This window comes from Ambystoma mexicanum, chromosome 3q (genome assembly GCF_040938575.1).
Source record: "Ambystoma mexicanum isolate Mex_15411 chromosome 3q, UKY_AmexF1_1, whole genome shotgun sequence".
NCBI lineage: Eukaryota > Metazoa > Chordata > Amphibia > Caudata > Ambystomatidae > Ambystoma > Ambystoma mexicanum.
In genome coordinates, this window is record NC_090926.1 from 168,230,170 (window position 1) to 168,246,634 (window position 16,465).

Sequence of the window (16,465 nt, forward strand, 5' to 3'; positions counted from 1 at the left end):
TCAAAGTGAGCTGTACATCCATGAAAATATCTCTCATGCTTACATAAGCATATTTTCTCCCCTCATCCTAGGTTTCCCTCCCTTACTAGATTCCGTTGTCTTTTTTTCTATCTACTCTAACCCCCAACCTTTTGCTTACTATCCCCAGATGAATGGTAATCGACACCAGAGAGAGGTCACACTGCACCTCCTCCCGGGCAACGTCAGGCAGGGCCGTAAGACTGCTACGGTAGTGATGGGTTAAGCTTAAATATTGGGTGACATGACATGGCCGGAATGTCGCATATCTGGCCGAGGGGTCGACCTAGTTGGGGGCGGATGCAGTGAGCCTGTTAAGGTTTTGCACAGGGTTGGTTTATGTGGTGTGAATTTAGCAGGGATGATGACTGCAGCAGGGAAGGTTGCAGTGGTTCACAAGTCTTAGGTGATCCAGGTTTACTCTGGATAATGCCCCACTCACATGTTGCATGCACAAAGGCATCTAGACACAGTTGAGCACAATTAGATGGGGGAATCCCTGCAAGTCATTGGTTCTCCTTAAACTGTCCCTCCAAATGAGACTCGCAGATAAGGTCCTTTTAAGTGGGAGGGGCCACTGAGACAGTTGATGGAGTCCGATCTGTCAGCGACATATCTGTGCTTGATACCATGCACTCGACTTAAAGTGAGGAGACCATGATGGGAACGCTTCCTGCCCTTTTCTCATGTAAGGAATGGCATAGAGGGGGAACAGGATGTAAGGGCCATAGAGTTACAGGTTGTTGGGTGAGAGTAGTGGTCTCTATGATTTACAATGAAGACACTCGACTTTGGAAGGGTGGATGCTACAGCGACCTCTAGCCTGGACTCTTAACAGGCTTGAGTTCCAACCAACTGGAACCACCAAGGCATTTTATTGCTTCAGCTGGAGAACGCCTAGGGTCTGTGTGACAGCGCAAAGTAGGTAGAGGTCATGCATCAACATCCTTCCAGACGGCCGTTGTTATGTAGGTAAATGACTCTGTAGGCAGCAGGTAAGATGATTCAAGATTTCTTTATTCCTCAGCTTCACAGTTCAGTTGTAATCGGGTACATTCGTTCTTTAGGAGATGTGAGTAAGCTCAGGGATCCCACTGGCTCCCGCAACCCAGGCTACGTTCTTCCAACTGCCTCAGGTGGAACACTCAGAACACTCAGTCATCCCAGAACAATCCATTTCTAGCCTAGCATTCTACAGATGACCTCACTCGCTCAGGCAGGCATGGAGCCAGGGAAACAGTAAGGACTGACCTAACAGTCATCCTCTGCTCTCATCGTCTATGCCTGTCTCTTGAGGTGGACTAATGTGCATATACGGGCTATTAAACCGAGAGAAGTGAACAAAGGATGCTACATCAAGGAGTGAAATGTGGATCGAATTGTTATTTCTCCCACAACGAGAGAGCAAAAGAAATTCCAACTTAAGTATTGCGAAACAATGAACGAGTCATCCGGGCCTAACCGCTATTGCCTTGATGATAGCACTCCACTAGTGGTGCCGCTTGCAGCCGACTGCATCAAAGTGGAAGCTTCTCTTTTCAAAGTTCAATATAAAGGTAATTACAGATGATAAAAGTGGCAATGCCACTAGAACACTACAACATCAAATTTTAGTATTGCTTATGTTATGTATCTACACCCCTACCTTTCTGGTTTACAAATTAAAGTAGGCACATTAACTAGATCATAGTCACTTTGCATTATGCGCAGTGGCGCATCCCGACCAGTTCCCACCATATACATTCAACGCATCGTTGCCAATGTGCACTTATGCTCAGTTAACTCATCATTGCTTGTCCCTGATTATCCTTTTCCAGCAGCGTTCACTTTCACTTGCTGATTCTGGTAAGAAAAGGGAGGGGCCAGTGCTCACTGCATGCTCCACACTGCAGAGGCGTTGCTAGGTGAGGGGCTGAGGTGGTTATAGCCCTGGGTCTAGCCGCGGATAGAAGCTCAGGGACTACAACCAAAAGGCTATAGCTAGCCCTGAATCCCGCCGGTCCCGACATTAGCTTAGCCCCTGATCTTTTCCAGACATAGCAACACCCCTGGGTCCACAGTCTGCACGGGAGTGATACCACAGTCTGCGCTGAACAGTGCAGTGAAGGCTCTGCCCACCATGATGTGCCCACATTGGACATTTCGTTCTTGGACATGTCTCAATGACCCAACTTGGCCTGGACCTAGTCCTGAAATAGTGACCCGATTTGTGCTGGTGGTAGTGCCAGTGTGGTGAGGGCACCTGGCAGGTCATGATGGTTGAATACCAGGAGTTGAGCAGGTGGATGCACTGACACAATGAACACATATGGTGAAAGCCCTGGTGCTAGCAGCAGCACGACCCTGGTCACTGTGCTAGCTTTTGCACCACACTCTGTCTGCCTTTTCACCAGTGCTATGGCAAGCTCACGTTGGTTCTGTGACCCTGCACTGCTAGTTAGAGCTCCAGCCCAATGGCTAAATACCGAGGGGCTCATTTTCCAAGTCCCCGTAAATTCCATGGTGGAGACGACTACATTTGCACTTAGGTAGACATTGGTCTCCCCCCTCTGTGTACACTTTGTCATTTTCACCACGAAGTGCAAAAGGGACATATAAAATGCCAATGAATTTGCTGTTATTCCCCCCCCCTTCCACTTCACGGTGCAATTGAGTGAACGCTGAATGCCACTGATGCCTGGCCGCAGCATGAACAACGATTCCTATGAAATGCGCCTGCTTTCAGCTGGTGCAAAAAGCCAGCGGATTCCATAGGAATCCACAGAATGTACGTCAGTACGAGAATACCAGATTGGTGCAAAACGCTGTCACAGTATGGGGGAAGTATGGAGGAGGCGGAAACGGATGTTCCGTACCATGCCCCCCCTTTGCCATAGTAATGTACTAAAATGGGGAGTAATGTAAAACTGAATGCGTAAAAAGCTTACAGGTATATTTTACGCATTGACTTTGTTACTCCATACCGAACGTGACCCCCAGAGGGTCTTAACTCTGGTGTAATGGCAACATTTGCTTTGTATTTAATATTAGATCCAACAATAGCATGTGCGTCACACCAGCAGCTCTGGTTCCTGCACACATGCACCAAACCTAAATCCAGTACAAAGCTGGATATCGCATTGGTTGTACAATCAGCGATGTCTGCTTGCCATAAAAGCAACCAGCCAACACACAGGTCTGATTTTAGCACCAGCACAAACATTTGCCTTTCAGTGCATATAGCAACAGGGCAAAATTGAAACTGCACCCACACAGGCAAAGAAAATTGTCCCGCTTGCGGAAATGAAAAATGGGAAAAGTTCATCTGAAGCCAGAAACCTTGCAGTCATCTTCGACTCCTCCATTTCCTTCCTCCCTCACATCCGTGACCTTGCCAAGAAGGCCCCCTTTCAACTCCACCTCCTCAAAGGGATACTTCCTTTCCTCACTTTCCACCAGAAGATCAATGTCTCCACAGCTGGCACTTTCTAGGCTGGACCACGGCAACCACCTCTTCCTTAACATTCACTCTTCCTCTCTCTACGCCCCCTCCAACTTATCCAGAATAGGGCTGCAAGACGTATCCTTGGCCTCAAACCCAGGGACCGCATCTCACTGGCCCTACACTCTCTCCACTGGCTCTAGATTGCTGCAAGGATCAAATTCAAATTCCACTGCATCATCCATAAGGCTGTCTGGGGCCAGGGACCGCACTATCTACAACTTGCTCTCACTAAATACTCTGCCTCCAGATGTTTACGTTCCTCCGGCACCAACTCTCTGTACATCAAGTGCTTCTCTAAACAGCGAGATGGTGGCCGATCTCTTTCCTCGGCAGGTTCCCTCCTCTGGAACAGCCTCCCCATCCCTCTCTGTCTTGAGCCGGATCTCTTCAAATTCCAGAAACTCCTCAAGACTTTCCTTTTCACATCCTCCTTTTCCCTCTCCCTCCCTTGCTAAAAACCCCACAGTTGCTGATATTGATGACCAGTGCTCTTCTAGGTCCTGGCCTCCCCCCACACAATGGCCTTCAGCCTCTGCCCATCCCCAGCACTTGCCCTTTGTCTCCCACTGGCTTTTGCTATTTCACAGGCCTGCACTTATTGCTTTCTTGTCAGTTGAACACTCTCACCGAGTGATCTCTGCCAGGCACTTAACAGCTGCTTGCAACTTACTCCCTAGCACTTACATCTGGGGCACTCCAAGCACTTACCTCCTCCCTCATCCCTTCTCTCTCTCTGCACTTGCATGTTCGGAATGCTCACAATCATTGCGCCTTGAAACACTTGTGTATAGGCGCGTTATAAATGCCATATCATATGAAGGTCTAGTAGGGCCGCCTCCCTCTTTCTTTTATTATTGTATTTGCCTTTCTTTCCCATGCTCCCTCCCCGTTGCCCTGTGGGCGCTTTGAAACACAATGTACTTGCTGTCTCAGTCGGTGTTTCACTACATTTCTTTATGGGATACAATCCGCCATCACCACCCTGCCATGCCCTGCCCCCACCCTAACCACCCACTACCCAAACCATACATATAGCCTTACCCAGCCCTCTCCTAAAGACTGCTGCAAAAAATACCGCAATATGGCCATTCACGAAATACACTGAAATGGCTCTCAAGCAGGTGGGCATGTGTGTACCTGAAAAGCATTTTCCCACCCTCGTCATAGGGAAAGACTACAACAGTTAACATAATGTCCCTGTCAATTACAATAAAATGTATTGCAGCATGAAACACAACAAGGGTGAATACATGTGTAAAACCTAGCACTGGGAATATCTTCATGTAATAGCCCTGTTGAATAGCATGTTATAATGTGAAAAAATGTTGACAGCCTGGAAAAGCATGTGTTTATTTTCATGGACTAAATAGATGGCCATGGCATCATGTACAGTATTTGTAATTGTGTGAATGAGAACAACAGGCAGTGACTGAAGTGTTCCTACATAGGAAATGACAGGAGTCTAATGGTTATAATAATTGACTATTCATATGCTCTCTTATCATGTGACTTGTCACTGGATGCAAAGGCTTTTGGAAAAAGTAATGAGTGTTTTCCCCACAAGGAAGTAAGCCATGGTGTGTTAAAGGGGCCCTGTGTGTAATGTAATGTTGTGAGGAATTTCGGCCTGGCAAAGGTGTAGAATAAATGAATACAATTATTAATAAATAAAATAATGCAGGTAATTCCGTCTCCAAAAAGGGCAATCTGCTGATCAAATTCCCCTTTCATAAGCCGCAAGACAAAAGCAGTGTAAAACTGGGCACTGCTGCATCAGTAGCCTATTTGCTACACCTGCCCTACAGTGGCACATGACAGGTTCAGGTCACAGGGGCCCTCGTAACAGCTGAAGTGTCCGCCAAAGTCACTGCAGCCCAGAGGTGGCATTTAAGATATGCACCCCTGTTCCACAATATTATGATTATGAGTAGCCCATGCTGCTGGCAGGGTAAACTCTAAATATAAGCCATGCCTGAGATAGGGAAGGGTGCATGGCACTGCTCATAATCATTGAAACCACTACCAATGTGATATCACATATGTGTCAGCTCCTGTGAGCCAGCTCAGCTGTGGAAGGTGACGTGTATTCTGACCAGACAGGCCGGTCGTGCCAAGTAACAGGACAGGAACCTGTACGGCATGCCTCTTCTTTGCTCTCTTTGTGAGGCTAGGCAACGCCCACCCTCAGAGACAGGCACTCAATAGGAAGTCATAAAGGGCCCAGGAATCAAAGGTTCACACCCATTCAAAAGGAGTAGCCTCACACCAGGGTGCTGCATACCAAAGGGGCCTTTGGTCCTACTGAGAAGGGGGTGGGTGGGGTTAGCGTAGATAGGGAGAGCAAGCTCTGTACAGTTGGGGGAAGCTTCCACCATATTGTTTTTCTCTGTCTTGATCTCTCATTCCTGTCCCATCCACTTCCTGTAGCGCAAAACACTTTGGGTGTGATGCCAGAAGAGCAAAGCCCACTCATTTCAAGAGCATGGAGTGGACCACTTAAGCATGCTAGCTTTAGTCCAATAACTTCTGGACCTTTACCTTCAAAAGAAGGAGGCTCCCACCTCTTCTTTGATTCTCTCTGGAACAACGCCTGAAAACAATGAATTGGACCTCTTTTGGGAAAGTTGTACTTTCCGAAGCCCTCAATCACTGAGGTGAAAAAGGAGCAGTTCAAGGCAGGGGAAAGCTCTGACACCTACACACACACCCAGAGCACATTGGGGGAGACTCTTCCTGTGAGCCAGGACCTTCCACTCTGCACTAGAATTTCCGAAGGGGCATCTGGAGGATCACATAAGCTAAGGCTCCCTGTTCTGCTGCACCAAACCGGTTGAATGGTTGTCGAACTCCATTTGCTGCTCATTGAACTAGATGGATCCTGCTGGTCCTGTCTTCGGAACTCTTCTGACCATTCAAACGGCATCGCCTATATCTCGAACTAGCTTGACGTTGCATTGTGCCCTCGCTAAGCAGTCACCAGTTAGGCTTGAATCCACCACTCATTATCGGGACCCGACACGAACCGCAGGAGAGTCACTTGTCGGCTCGAACCAGGGGTTACACCACAACTCGACCCAACTCACCTTCTAACTGCTGCTTCGCCAAACCACACATCTGAGCAACAGGATCCCAAATTGAATGATTGTGTCTGCTGACTGAACTACTGGAGCATCACTCATTGACCCTTCCTGGTGGTTACAACCCGACTCAACCCGGCTCAACTTCGAACAGATCCTGGTGAGTGCAATGACGTGCTTCGCTGAACGCTGCGCCCCAAACTGCACAGAGCTACTGCATTTGAACCTGTTCACTGCCCCCTTGCTGTTTGGGCACATATGATCTAACGTACCAGAACTTAGCTCGCACTCCTCAAAGCCAGGTTCAACCCCGTAGAACCGCCAAAGAACCAAAACAAGGTGCTATTGACCAATAACTGCCCCCGTGGTCGGTTTTAGGCCCTAGAGAATGGTTAGGTTACTTTTGCACCTTTTTCATACAAAGACATATCCTTTTTGTCAGTAATAATTTCCCTACAACACTTGGCTTCAGACCTAGAAGGTTAGATTCTTCAATCTGTTGCAACTTCTCTGTTATTTCCACAGGGGTCAGTTTTGAACAGTATTTTCTATTTAGTTTTCTTGCAGATGGCGTTTGATTAAAGTATATATATTTTTATAGACCCTTGATTGGACGTTCTCTTTATTTTGGACTGCACTACAGTGACATTCACACCCCTCTTAATAGCAACGTTACCACACAGGAAGACAAGCACCTGTGGTGGCAGATACCATGACATATGCTGACATCTTCTTTCTCTCAATGTTCCTTTTTCTAAATGTGTTGTACTTACCTTGTAGAACAGGAAGATTGAAAGTTACTTGAACCATGAAATCATTTTGCTCCTGGCGAAGGTGGAATCCCGAAACGCATATAACTCTGATTGATATATTGTTTTATTAAAATTACTTCATGTTTTTGCATAAACGTTTTTCTTTGAATTTGTTGTAACCAGAATATTCACAGATTCTAATGAACTTTGACTGTAGTTCAGTATAGTGGTTTGTAGGGGATACAAGGGTGCTTATATTATTTTGTGACTCTTTCTTTTTCTTCTTGTTGTCTTCCGCCTTGATCTTCCACCTTGTGCCAGGGTGGTATGACTCCCCTCTGCACACCAAGAGGATATAATCTCCAATCCAACTTGCCTTACACACAACTCACATAGGTGTGCAATATCAGTGTGATTCTTTTGCTAATGATGGACCAAGTAACAAAGTATTGGACAAAGCCCAAATAGTTCAAGGAACTGCATGCTATGATAAAACCTGCATGGGCAAAAGAAGGTGTAATAAGTGCATGGTGGCCAACCATGCCATGGTACAGTGTCAGACGAGTGTGACACCAGTGTATGGAAGCAGTGGCATATTGTTGATGGAAAGTAGCCAAGAGAGGGGTATCGGTTGCATGACCTGTAATGGGTGGACCGTGTGGTCCGACAACTGCACCTAGACAGAGTGCCCCTGTATGGAGAAGCCAATGAAAGTATCCATAAAGAAGCCTGTGTTTTGCAACAGCATCTTATGTGAGTTTGAAGTGAAAACATTGAACTGCCTATGTGAAATAGTGAAAATAATTCATACCAGAAGAGCTCGGAAGTTTCCCAAGGAAATGTATTGTTTTTGAAAAGCTGGAGGATTTGAACTCTTGGGACAAGGAACCCCAATGTCTTGTGAACTGCTTTTGACTTGGGGAATGGGGAGCTGAATATAAGCCAAGAGCTGGAAGAATCTTGGAACTTTATTTTGAACACTATTCATTTTGATGCTGACATACAAGCACATTGTATACAGTTAGTTGTGAGGGAAAGTATAGTTTTCGGACACAGACAGACATTTGATTTGGACTTCCTGACACAGACTATATTAAGGTTTCTTTAGGTAGGGAAATCTCATTTTAGCATAGGGCACATTAGGCCTTACTCCATCCTGACATTTAAGTTAATAAAGCTTTTGAGATCCAAACTTGAACCTGTTGTCTGTGTCTACTTCATGATGGCTTCACAGTGCATATGTGTGAAACGTTGACTTTATTGCATATCTGGGAAAGTGCTGGAAGTTTCCAAGAGAGCAAGGTAATCCCTGGACAGCTGTCCATGGTGTGAGGTAACATGTTTTGGTCAACCGTTCAAAGTAAAGCAAAGATTCAGAATAAGACATACCATTTTTTCAAACGTAAAATATATTTTTCCTAACTGCTAATGTTTTATCATCTGCATAATTTTCAGCTAAAAGTTGTTTTACCATGTATCTCATTTTACATATTTTTGTGAGCATGTTATTGCTTAGGTTGTCCTTCATTTTATGAGCTGCTTCTAAGCTCTTAAAGGGGAAGTGATATCGGAGGAGAAAAGGAAGTTCAGATTGCAAATCTATCATAGTGGCAAAGGGGAAAATTAAAAAGGTAACTGTTGTATATATCTGAGCTTGTAATGAATTGGAAACGTGGAGAATTTTAGGGTAGAATATGAGAGAGAGATTCCAGCTGGGACAGTTGGTGAGCTAAAGTCAAGATACGAGGAGCGGGCTCTCATATCTCCTACTTGAATAAAGACACAAAGCTACTCAAGTGTGTTTGCCTTCCTTGGAGATACCACATATTTGGCAATGATTCACTGACACAATAGGAGAGCCCCCGTAACATCCCATAGTGTTGGAGATAATCAGCCAAGCTCCGTACAGTGCAGAGGCTGCAGCCCACACTCAACCATTTAGCGAAGAAGAGAGTCTGCAACCCCAAATGGGGATATAGGAAAAGTGTGCGCATGAAGATTGGAATCGTTCAGTGCCTGTGAGTCAAAGAGCGTAGGTGTAGTTGCGACGAATGTGCACCAGCGAGAAAAGGACCTTTGGGCACGCAGCAGCAAGCATGCTCCTCTAAAGAGAACAAGATGTATCAATTTGAAAAGAAAACGCTGCCTTTTTTACGCTGCCGTGGTTATGTTGAAAACAACAAATGTGTTGTTTGGAACTTCCGCAATCCATGTTCATTTTCAAGTGGGGGGTATGGGAAGGTGTGAATCAAGAAAGAGGCCATAGAAGCATACTGCCTTTTGTAAATGGATAGCATACATTTAATCATTCACCGAAGAGGAACCAAAAGGAAAAGACAATGCAAAATGTACCTGACTTGTCATATTTATGGCATATCCAGGCCCACCTAAATGAAGTGGGGGCCTTGGAAAAAAGTCTGTGTTACCTCAAAGCCACACGAGGGGAAGCGTAAATGTGGACAGAAAAATCTCCCTATTCATGTACTGTTTGGGGTATGAAAGGCAGAGCATCTACGAGACTCTACCCGAGCTGGAAGATAGTAAGCGTGTTGGTGAAGAAGTCAATGAATTTGAATATATGCTGAAAACATTAAGCAAGCACTTTGATTCAAACGTAAGCATCATATTGGAGTGATTTAACTTCACCAGGAAGGAGCAGGAAGCTAATGAGAGTGTGGTGGAATATGTTACAGCGTTGAGAGAATTAGCCCTTTCGTGCAAGTTTGGGTACAAATTTGATGAATATATTAGGCACTAATTCATGGTCAAGTGCAATCAGGATAAAATAAAGGAGGACCTGTCGCTCAAAGAAGATCCTTCATTACATGAGGTTATTAAGATTGTGAAATGTATAGAACATTCTATGAAATGTCATGCTCGCATTGCTAAGGGGAACGTGCAAGAGAAAGAACTTGTCCACGAGGTGAAGAAAATGGAAACTGGCACTCAAACCAAATGCAGAGGAGGACAAAGTTGGGATAGGAGGGAATATATAAAAGAAGGAAAATGGAAGACAGGAGAAATTACCACAGGAGAAAGGTCATGCTTTCGTTGGGGAAACAAAGTGTACTTAGCTAATGCATCTATCTGTCCAGGGAGGCAAGTCATGTGTGAAAAGTGCAACTGTTTGGGGCACTTTGCTAACTATTGCAAGAATTTCAGTGTGTGCCGAACAAATGTGAGCGTAGTGAGTGAAGAATATCAGGATAGCAAAGATGTGGGAGTGGCTCATGTTTTCCCAATATGTGTAGTTGGTGAGGAAGAAGAGAGTGAGAATGAGAGCCCCACAGCCCTGATAATGGTGAATAGGAAAGTTGTTCACATAATGGCAGATTTAAGGGCGAAAGTATCTTTCATATCTAAGGAAGTCTGGGAGAAATGTAGGTGACTTGCTACTGTCAGATTTAAGCCCAGGTGGCTAAAATATGGACAAGATCAAAATACTAGGGTGCTTCAAAGCAATGTTAAAAGGGAGAGAAGCTGTGGGAAAGATATGTGACAAAATAAATTGTCCTGCTTCTGAGTTGGAAGGAGCAAAATAAACTTAAGATCAGACTTGATTCAAACACACATGAGCAAGTGCTCACAGTTGGTGAAAGTTGTATTACTGTGCCAAAGATAAAGAAGTATCCAGATGTTTTCTCCAATGGGGTGGGTAAGCTGAAAGGGATGGTGTACAAAACAAATGTAAAGAGTGGAGAAAAAAAGGTTGTAGCCAAGTTAAGGCCAATGCCTATGATTTTAAGGGGTGTGGTGCAAGCTGAATTCGATAGGTTATGTGATAAGGGAATTATTGAGCATCTTGGTGTGGTGGAATGGGCATCACCATTGGTAGTAGCACAAAAACCTAATGGTGAAGTGAGCTTGTGTGTGAATTTAGGGCACGTAAATACAAATATTGTTGTGGAGCATCATCCCTTACCTACTATCAAGGAGCTTCTGAGTTTGATGGGAAACAGCAAATGGTTTACCAAACTTTATATGGCGTTGGCCTATCTTCGGGTCAATCTGCTCCCAAAGTCTCTGGGAATCACTGCGTTTATATTGCATGAAGGGGTATTTCAATTTAGGCAGATGCCTTTTTCATTAGTGTCTGCAGCATCTGACTTTCAGAAAGTGATGTATAAGCTGTTCCATGGGGTGATAAATGTGCACTGTTTTCAAGATGATATCCTAGTGTGTGGGAAGGATGAGAAGGTGCATGATGAAGCATTGGGAGATGTTTTGAGGATTTTAAGTGAAAGAGGGCTCAGCCTCGGGAAGGAGAAGTGTGTATTTCAGATAGTAGAAGTAGAATATCTTAGGCATATCATTGCTAGAGATGTTGTGAAACCAAGTAAGAACTGGTGAAGGTGATCAAGCTGATTAAACCATAGAAGTCCAAATTGGAACTCAGATCCTTTCTTGGATTAGTGGAATTCTATCAAAAGTTTATAAAGAACTTCTCAGAGACAGTGGAATGTGAGGGGTGAAATGTGAGGCCGACAACTTTGTGAAGGTTTTCCAAAAGATGCCATTTTATGAACTCAAAAGGTTGGATAAAAGCCTCACTATCCTATCCCTACCCTGATGAGGATTTCCCTGCCTATAATAAACTAAAGGAAACCCTCTAACAAAAGGTTTCTATCCCTCACACTTAAAAGTAAAGCGATAAGGAAATACATGGCACTTTAACAACAATAAATATAATAGAATAGCTTACATCATCACAGCTGAATATTCTAATAACCTGGGCAAACTCCCCTTCCCCAGATTCAAGCAGACTCTTCTTTACATGTTCACAAAGTATAAGAAAATCCTGTGTTACAACAAAAAGCTCCACTTTAGTTCTCTTTCTTTTTTTATTTTTTATTTTTATTTTTGTAGGCAGAGGCATACAGCAAATACATGCATCAGAGCAAACAATACATTCAATGTACACATGAAGTAATACAGTAACTGCGAGAGCAACATAATAGCAAGTGGGGGAGCAATAAATCATGATGCACTATGACATTTAAGCACTTCATTGTGGGACCAGAGATGAGCCACTCTCAGATGTGCTCTCCTCTTGGCTGTTCAGGTAGCTGTTGAATGCAGACCATATGTTCTTGGGGCGAGAGTGAGTAGAGAGCATAGTAAAGTACTCTTCTTCGCAATTTTGGGACCAGGTAAGCACGTGTAGCCACTTCTGAAATGTCAGGGGAGAGGGACTCTTCCAGCTTTGAAGTACACATTTCTTGGCCACTATGCAGCTTATATTTAGTAATTTAGCCATGCGCCTAACATCATCGGCTTTACACACCCCAAACAGGACACCCAGTGGGTCAGGATCGATTACAGTGCCAATGATCTCAGCTCATGTCCCTAGGATTCTCTCCCAGAATTCCCTCAGTTTATGGCATGTCCAGAACAAATGCAGATGGTCCGCATTCTCTGCCTTACAGTGGGGGCAGGAGTATGTGACGGTTCGGGCAAATTTAGAGATCCTGAGAGGGGTGTAGTACAGCCTGTTTAGCAATTTATATTGCATGGCACAGTGGCGGAAATTGAGGAAGGCTTTGTTGGTGTGCGAGCACATCTTTTCCCATAAGTGGTCAGAGAACTCGAGGCCCAGTTCCTCTGCTCACTCACTGCATGCCCTGGAAGGCCGAGCCAGGGCGCTCGCCAGTAACATCGTGTATAATGAGGAAACAACACCACGGGCGCCACCCGAATTAGCAATGTATGCAATCCCTGGAGTGTCAGGGGGCTCGTTGGGGAAATCGGGCCATGCGGCACGGAAGGTGGCACAGAGCCTGTTATATTGCAGGAATTCTAGCACCGACCCAGAGTGGCCCGGCCTCCATGTCTGTGGGTTTATAAACCATCCATCGAGATAGAAGTCTGTTAGTGCCTGGTAGCCTAGGGTGCCCCAGTGCTGAGCCAGGGCAGTGTCGTGTGTAGGCTACAGCCCGGGGAACCCCCACACGGGGAGCCACTTGTAATAGGGGTGATGTTCTGCTGTTGCACTCAACAGTCGATCCCAGGCATGCAGGGTAGTTATGACTGGGTCAATGGGCGAGTCAGGTACATACTGCTGATGTAATATGAGTGTCATTATGTTAACTCCGGATGCCACCAGGATCTCCAGCTTGACATGCGGTCGAGAAGGGGAGCCAGAATACCAGTGAGTGGTGTATTGGGCCTGTACCGCCATCCAATATAGTGTCAGGTCAGGGGCGGTAAATCCCCCTCTTTCATATGGGAGCGTCATATCTGTCCATTTCTTGCACACCTCACCGGAGTGCCATAGGAACTGCGCGCACAATTTGTGTAGTCTAGTGAAGTATTTCCCCCCTGGCCAGATGGGTATGTTGTATAGTAACTTGGGAAGCAATACCATCTTGATAAGTGAAAGCTTCCTGATGAATGACAATGGGAGAGAGCGCCACCGTGCCATTTTGGACTCTGCTAGCTGTGCTGTGGCCAGGTAGTTATCCACCAGCAGGGTGTCTTTGGTTAGCGACACCTGGACTCCCAAGTACTTGATCCCGCTGGTTGACCAGCAGAGTGGGTATTCAGTGGCTGGTTGTTGGGTGGAGTTAGTAAGCGGAAAGACCTCAGATTTGGAGTAATTGATTGTGAATCCCGAGAGGATACCTATGCGAGTGATGTCTCGTAATATTGGATCAAGATGAGTGGTGGGGTCCCTGATGTATAATAACACATCATCTGTGTAGAGAGATATAATCTCGGGGGTGTCTTTCAGTCGTATTCCCTGTGGGAGTGGCGCACTCTGATGTGGTCCGCCATTGGCTCTATTGCCAGTGCAAAGAGGATCGGGGAGAATGGACAACCCTGTCGGGTGCCTCTGAAGAGCGGGAACAGAGTGGACATCGGGGAGTTGACTCTGACCCTGGCTACTGGAGAGGTGTATAATAGTTTAATGTATCTGATCATATTGGGGCCGATGCCCATTGTCTCCTGCACCAACCACATATACTTCCATGATACCATATCGAACGCTTTTTGAGCGTCAAGAGTGACCGCAACCGCATTCGAGCCCTGATCGATTCACGCTATAACGTTGGACAGCCGCCTGATGTTATGGGAAGTGGATCTCCCTGGTACAAAGCCTGCTTGATCCTCATGGACCATGTGTGTCATAATCAGGGGGAAACGGTTTGCTATTACTTTAGCGAAGATCTTGGTGTCTAGGTTCATAAGTGAAATGGGCTTGTATGAACCACATTCATCGCTGGGTTTGACGGGTTTAAGTAGCATCGTTATAACGCCTTCATGCAAGGTGGGGGGAAGGACAGATATGCAGAGCGACTCATCCCATACCTCCAGTAGTTTGGGGCAGCTATGTGTTCTTGATTTCGGCTGTGAGCCCGTCGGGACCTGGTGCTTTGCCTTTAGGGAGATCTGAGATGCCCCTGACTATTTCGTCCAGTAGGATCGGAGAGGCCAGTTGGTCCGTGGTTGAGGAGGAGATACATGTTGTGGACATCTGATCGAGAAGATCCCTCATATGCCGTTCACTGTTTTAGGGGGGTAGGGAATAGAGGTTTGTGTAGAAGTCAGTGAAGATGTCCAATATCTGCTGGTCCGACCATCGTGTAACGCCTTGACCGTCCTTGACAGAAGCAATCTGGGTCTGACCTCACCCCCACTCGTTAGAGTTTCTAATGTTTCACCTGGTCTATCGCCCTCCCCATACCTCCGTGTGGCCTGTGGGCGGCTAAAGTATTGGACTTCCCTAGTGGCATGTGTGTTGAACGTCTGACGTTCCTCGCTAATTAGAGCAAGTGCGGCAGGGTCGGCTGCTGTCGAGCAGTCCTGCTCCAACTCTCGCAGTCTGGACTCAGAGCGACTGAGGTCTGCCCTTATTGTCTTCAGTACTCCCGCCTCCTTAGATATGCACATTCCTCTGATATAGGCTTTGAAGGCGTCCCACCGGACACCAATAGCAGTAGCCAGAGGGGTGTTGTGCTCATATAGGACTCAATATCCGCCAATATGTCAGCCTTCAACACAATGTCCCCGAGGGTAGCAGACTTGAATCGCCATGTGCTTAATGTCGGAGCGGGTTTTCCTAATTCCACTGATAGGGTGATTGGGGCATGGTCAGAGAGGGTACGGGTCAGTATCTGCGCTCCCTCCACCCTTCCCATCACTTCACTTGACACTAGGAACAGATCGATTCTGGAGGAGCTATCATGGACGGTGGAATAATAGGTATTTTCACGTAGTTGAGGATGTAATATCCTCCAGGCGTCTTGAATGTTGAGTGTTGCGTTATGTTCATGTAACCTGCTCGCCGTGCCAGACAGTGACCTTGGGGCAGTCCCAGTCCTGTCCAGTCTAGTGTCTAGTATCAAGTTCATATCCCCTCCCCAGATGATCTGGATTCCCACATAACCCAGCAGTATAGATGCCACCGTGTCAAGTCAGGGGGTATCTACATTGGGACTGTGTGTTTACAAAAAGGTATTCTCTGTTTACTATTGTGCAGTGTAATACGACATATCTGCCATTGGGATCAATATAGCTCTTGTGTAGCATAGATTTAATGGATTTGTGAATCAGTGTCAACACGCCTCTGGCCTGTGTGGAATAGGAAGTTTAGTATCTGTTAGGTCCCCATGATGGTGCCATGCTCGTTGCCAGGCGACCCGTAGAGTGCGTTTCTTGCAGTAATAGTATCTTACTACCGTGTCTATGAGCATAAGCCATGATTTTGCGGGCCTTAATGTGGTTACTCAATCCCCGGACATTCCAGGACATTATAGTAGTGGGCATTTCACTTGTCTAGGGCACATCCCAGCTCTTTCATTGTAGCATGTGTTTGCAGTTAGTGTTGTCACTCTGGCAACACTCTAATATAACGTGATATGCTGGTCCGCCTCTGCCATTTCCGATATAACTTCCCCCAAACAACTCCTCCCCTCTACCCCACCACCCCTTCACGGCTGGCAGTGTCCCAACCCTCCCCCCTCCCCATAGTACCAAAATTTCCCTCAGAACAGGAACTAGCGGGTAAATCCCAACATGGATCTAATACACTACCGGCCCAACAGGGGCCCACAACCACCAAAAACCCCTCAAAAGTAACCATTGCAACCACAGTGGGGCGCGCTGTTGCTGTGTAGTTGACACTTAAAGCAGGA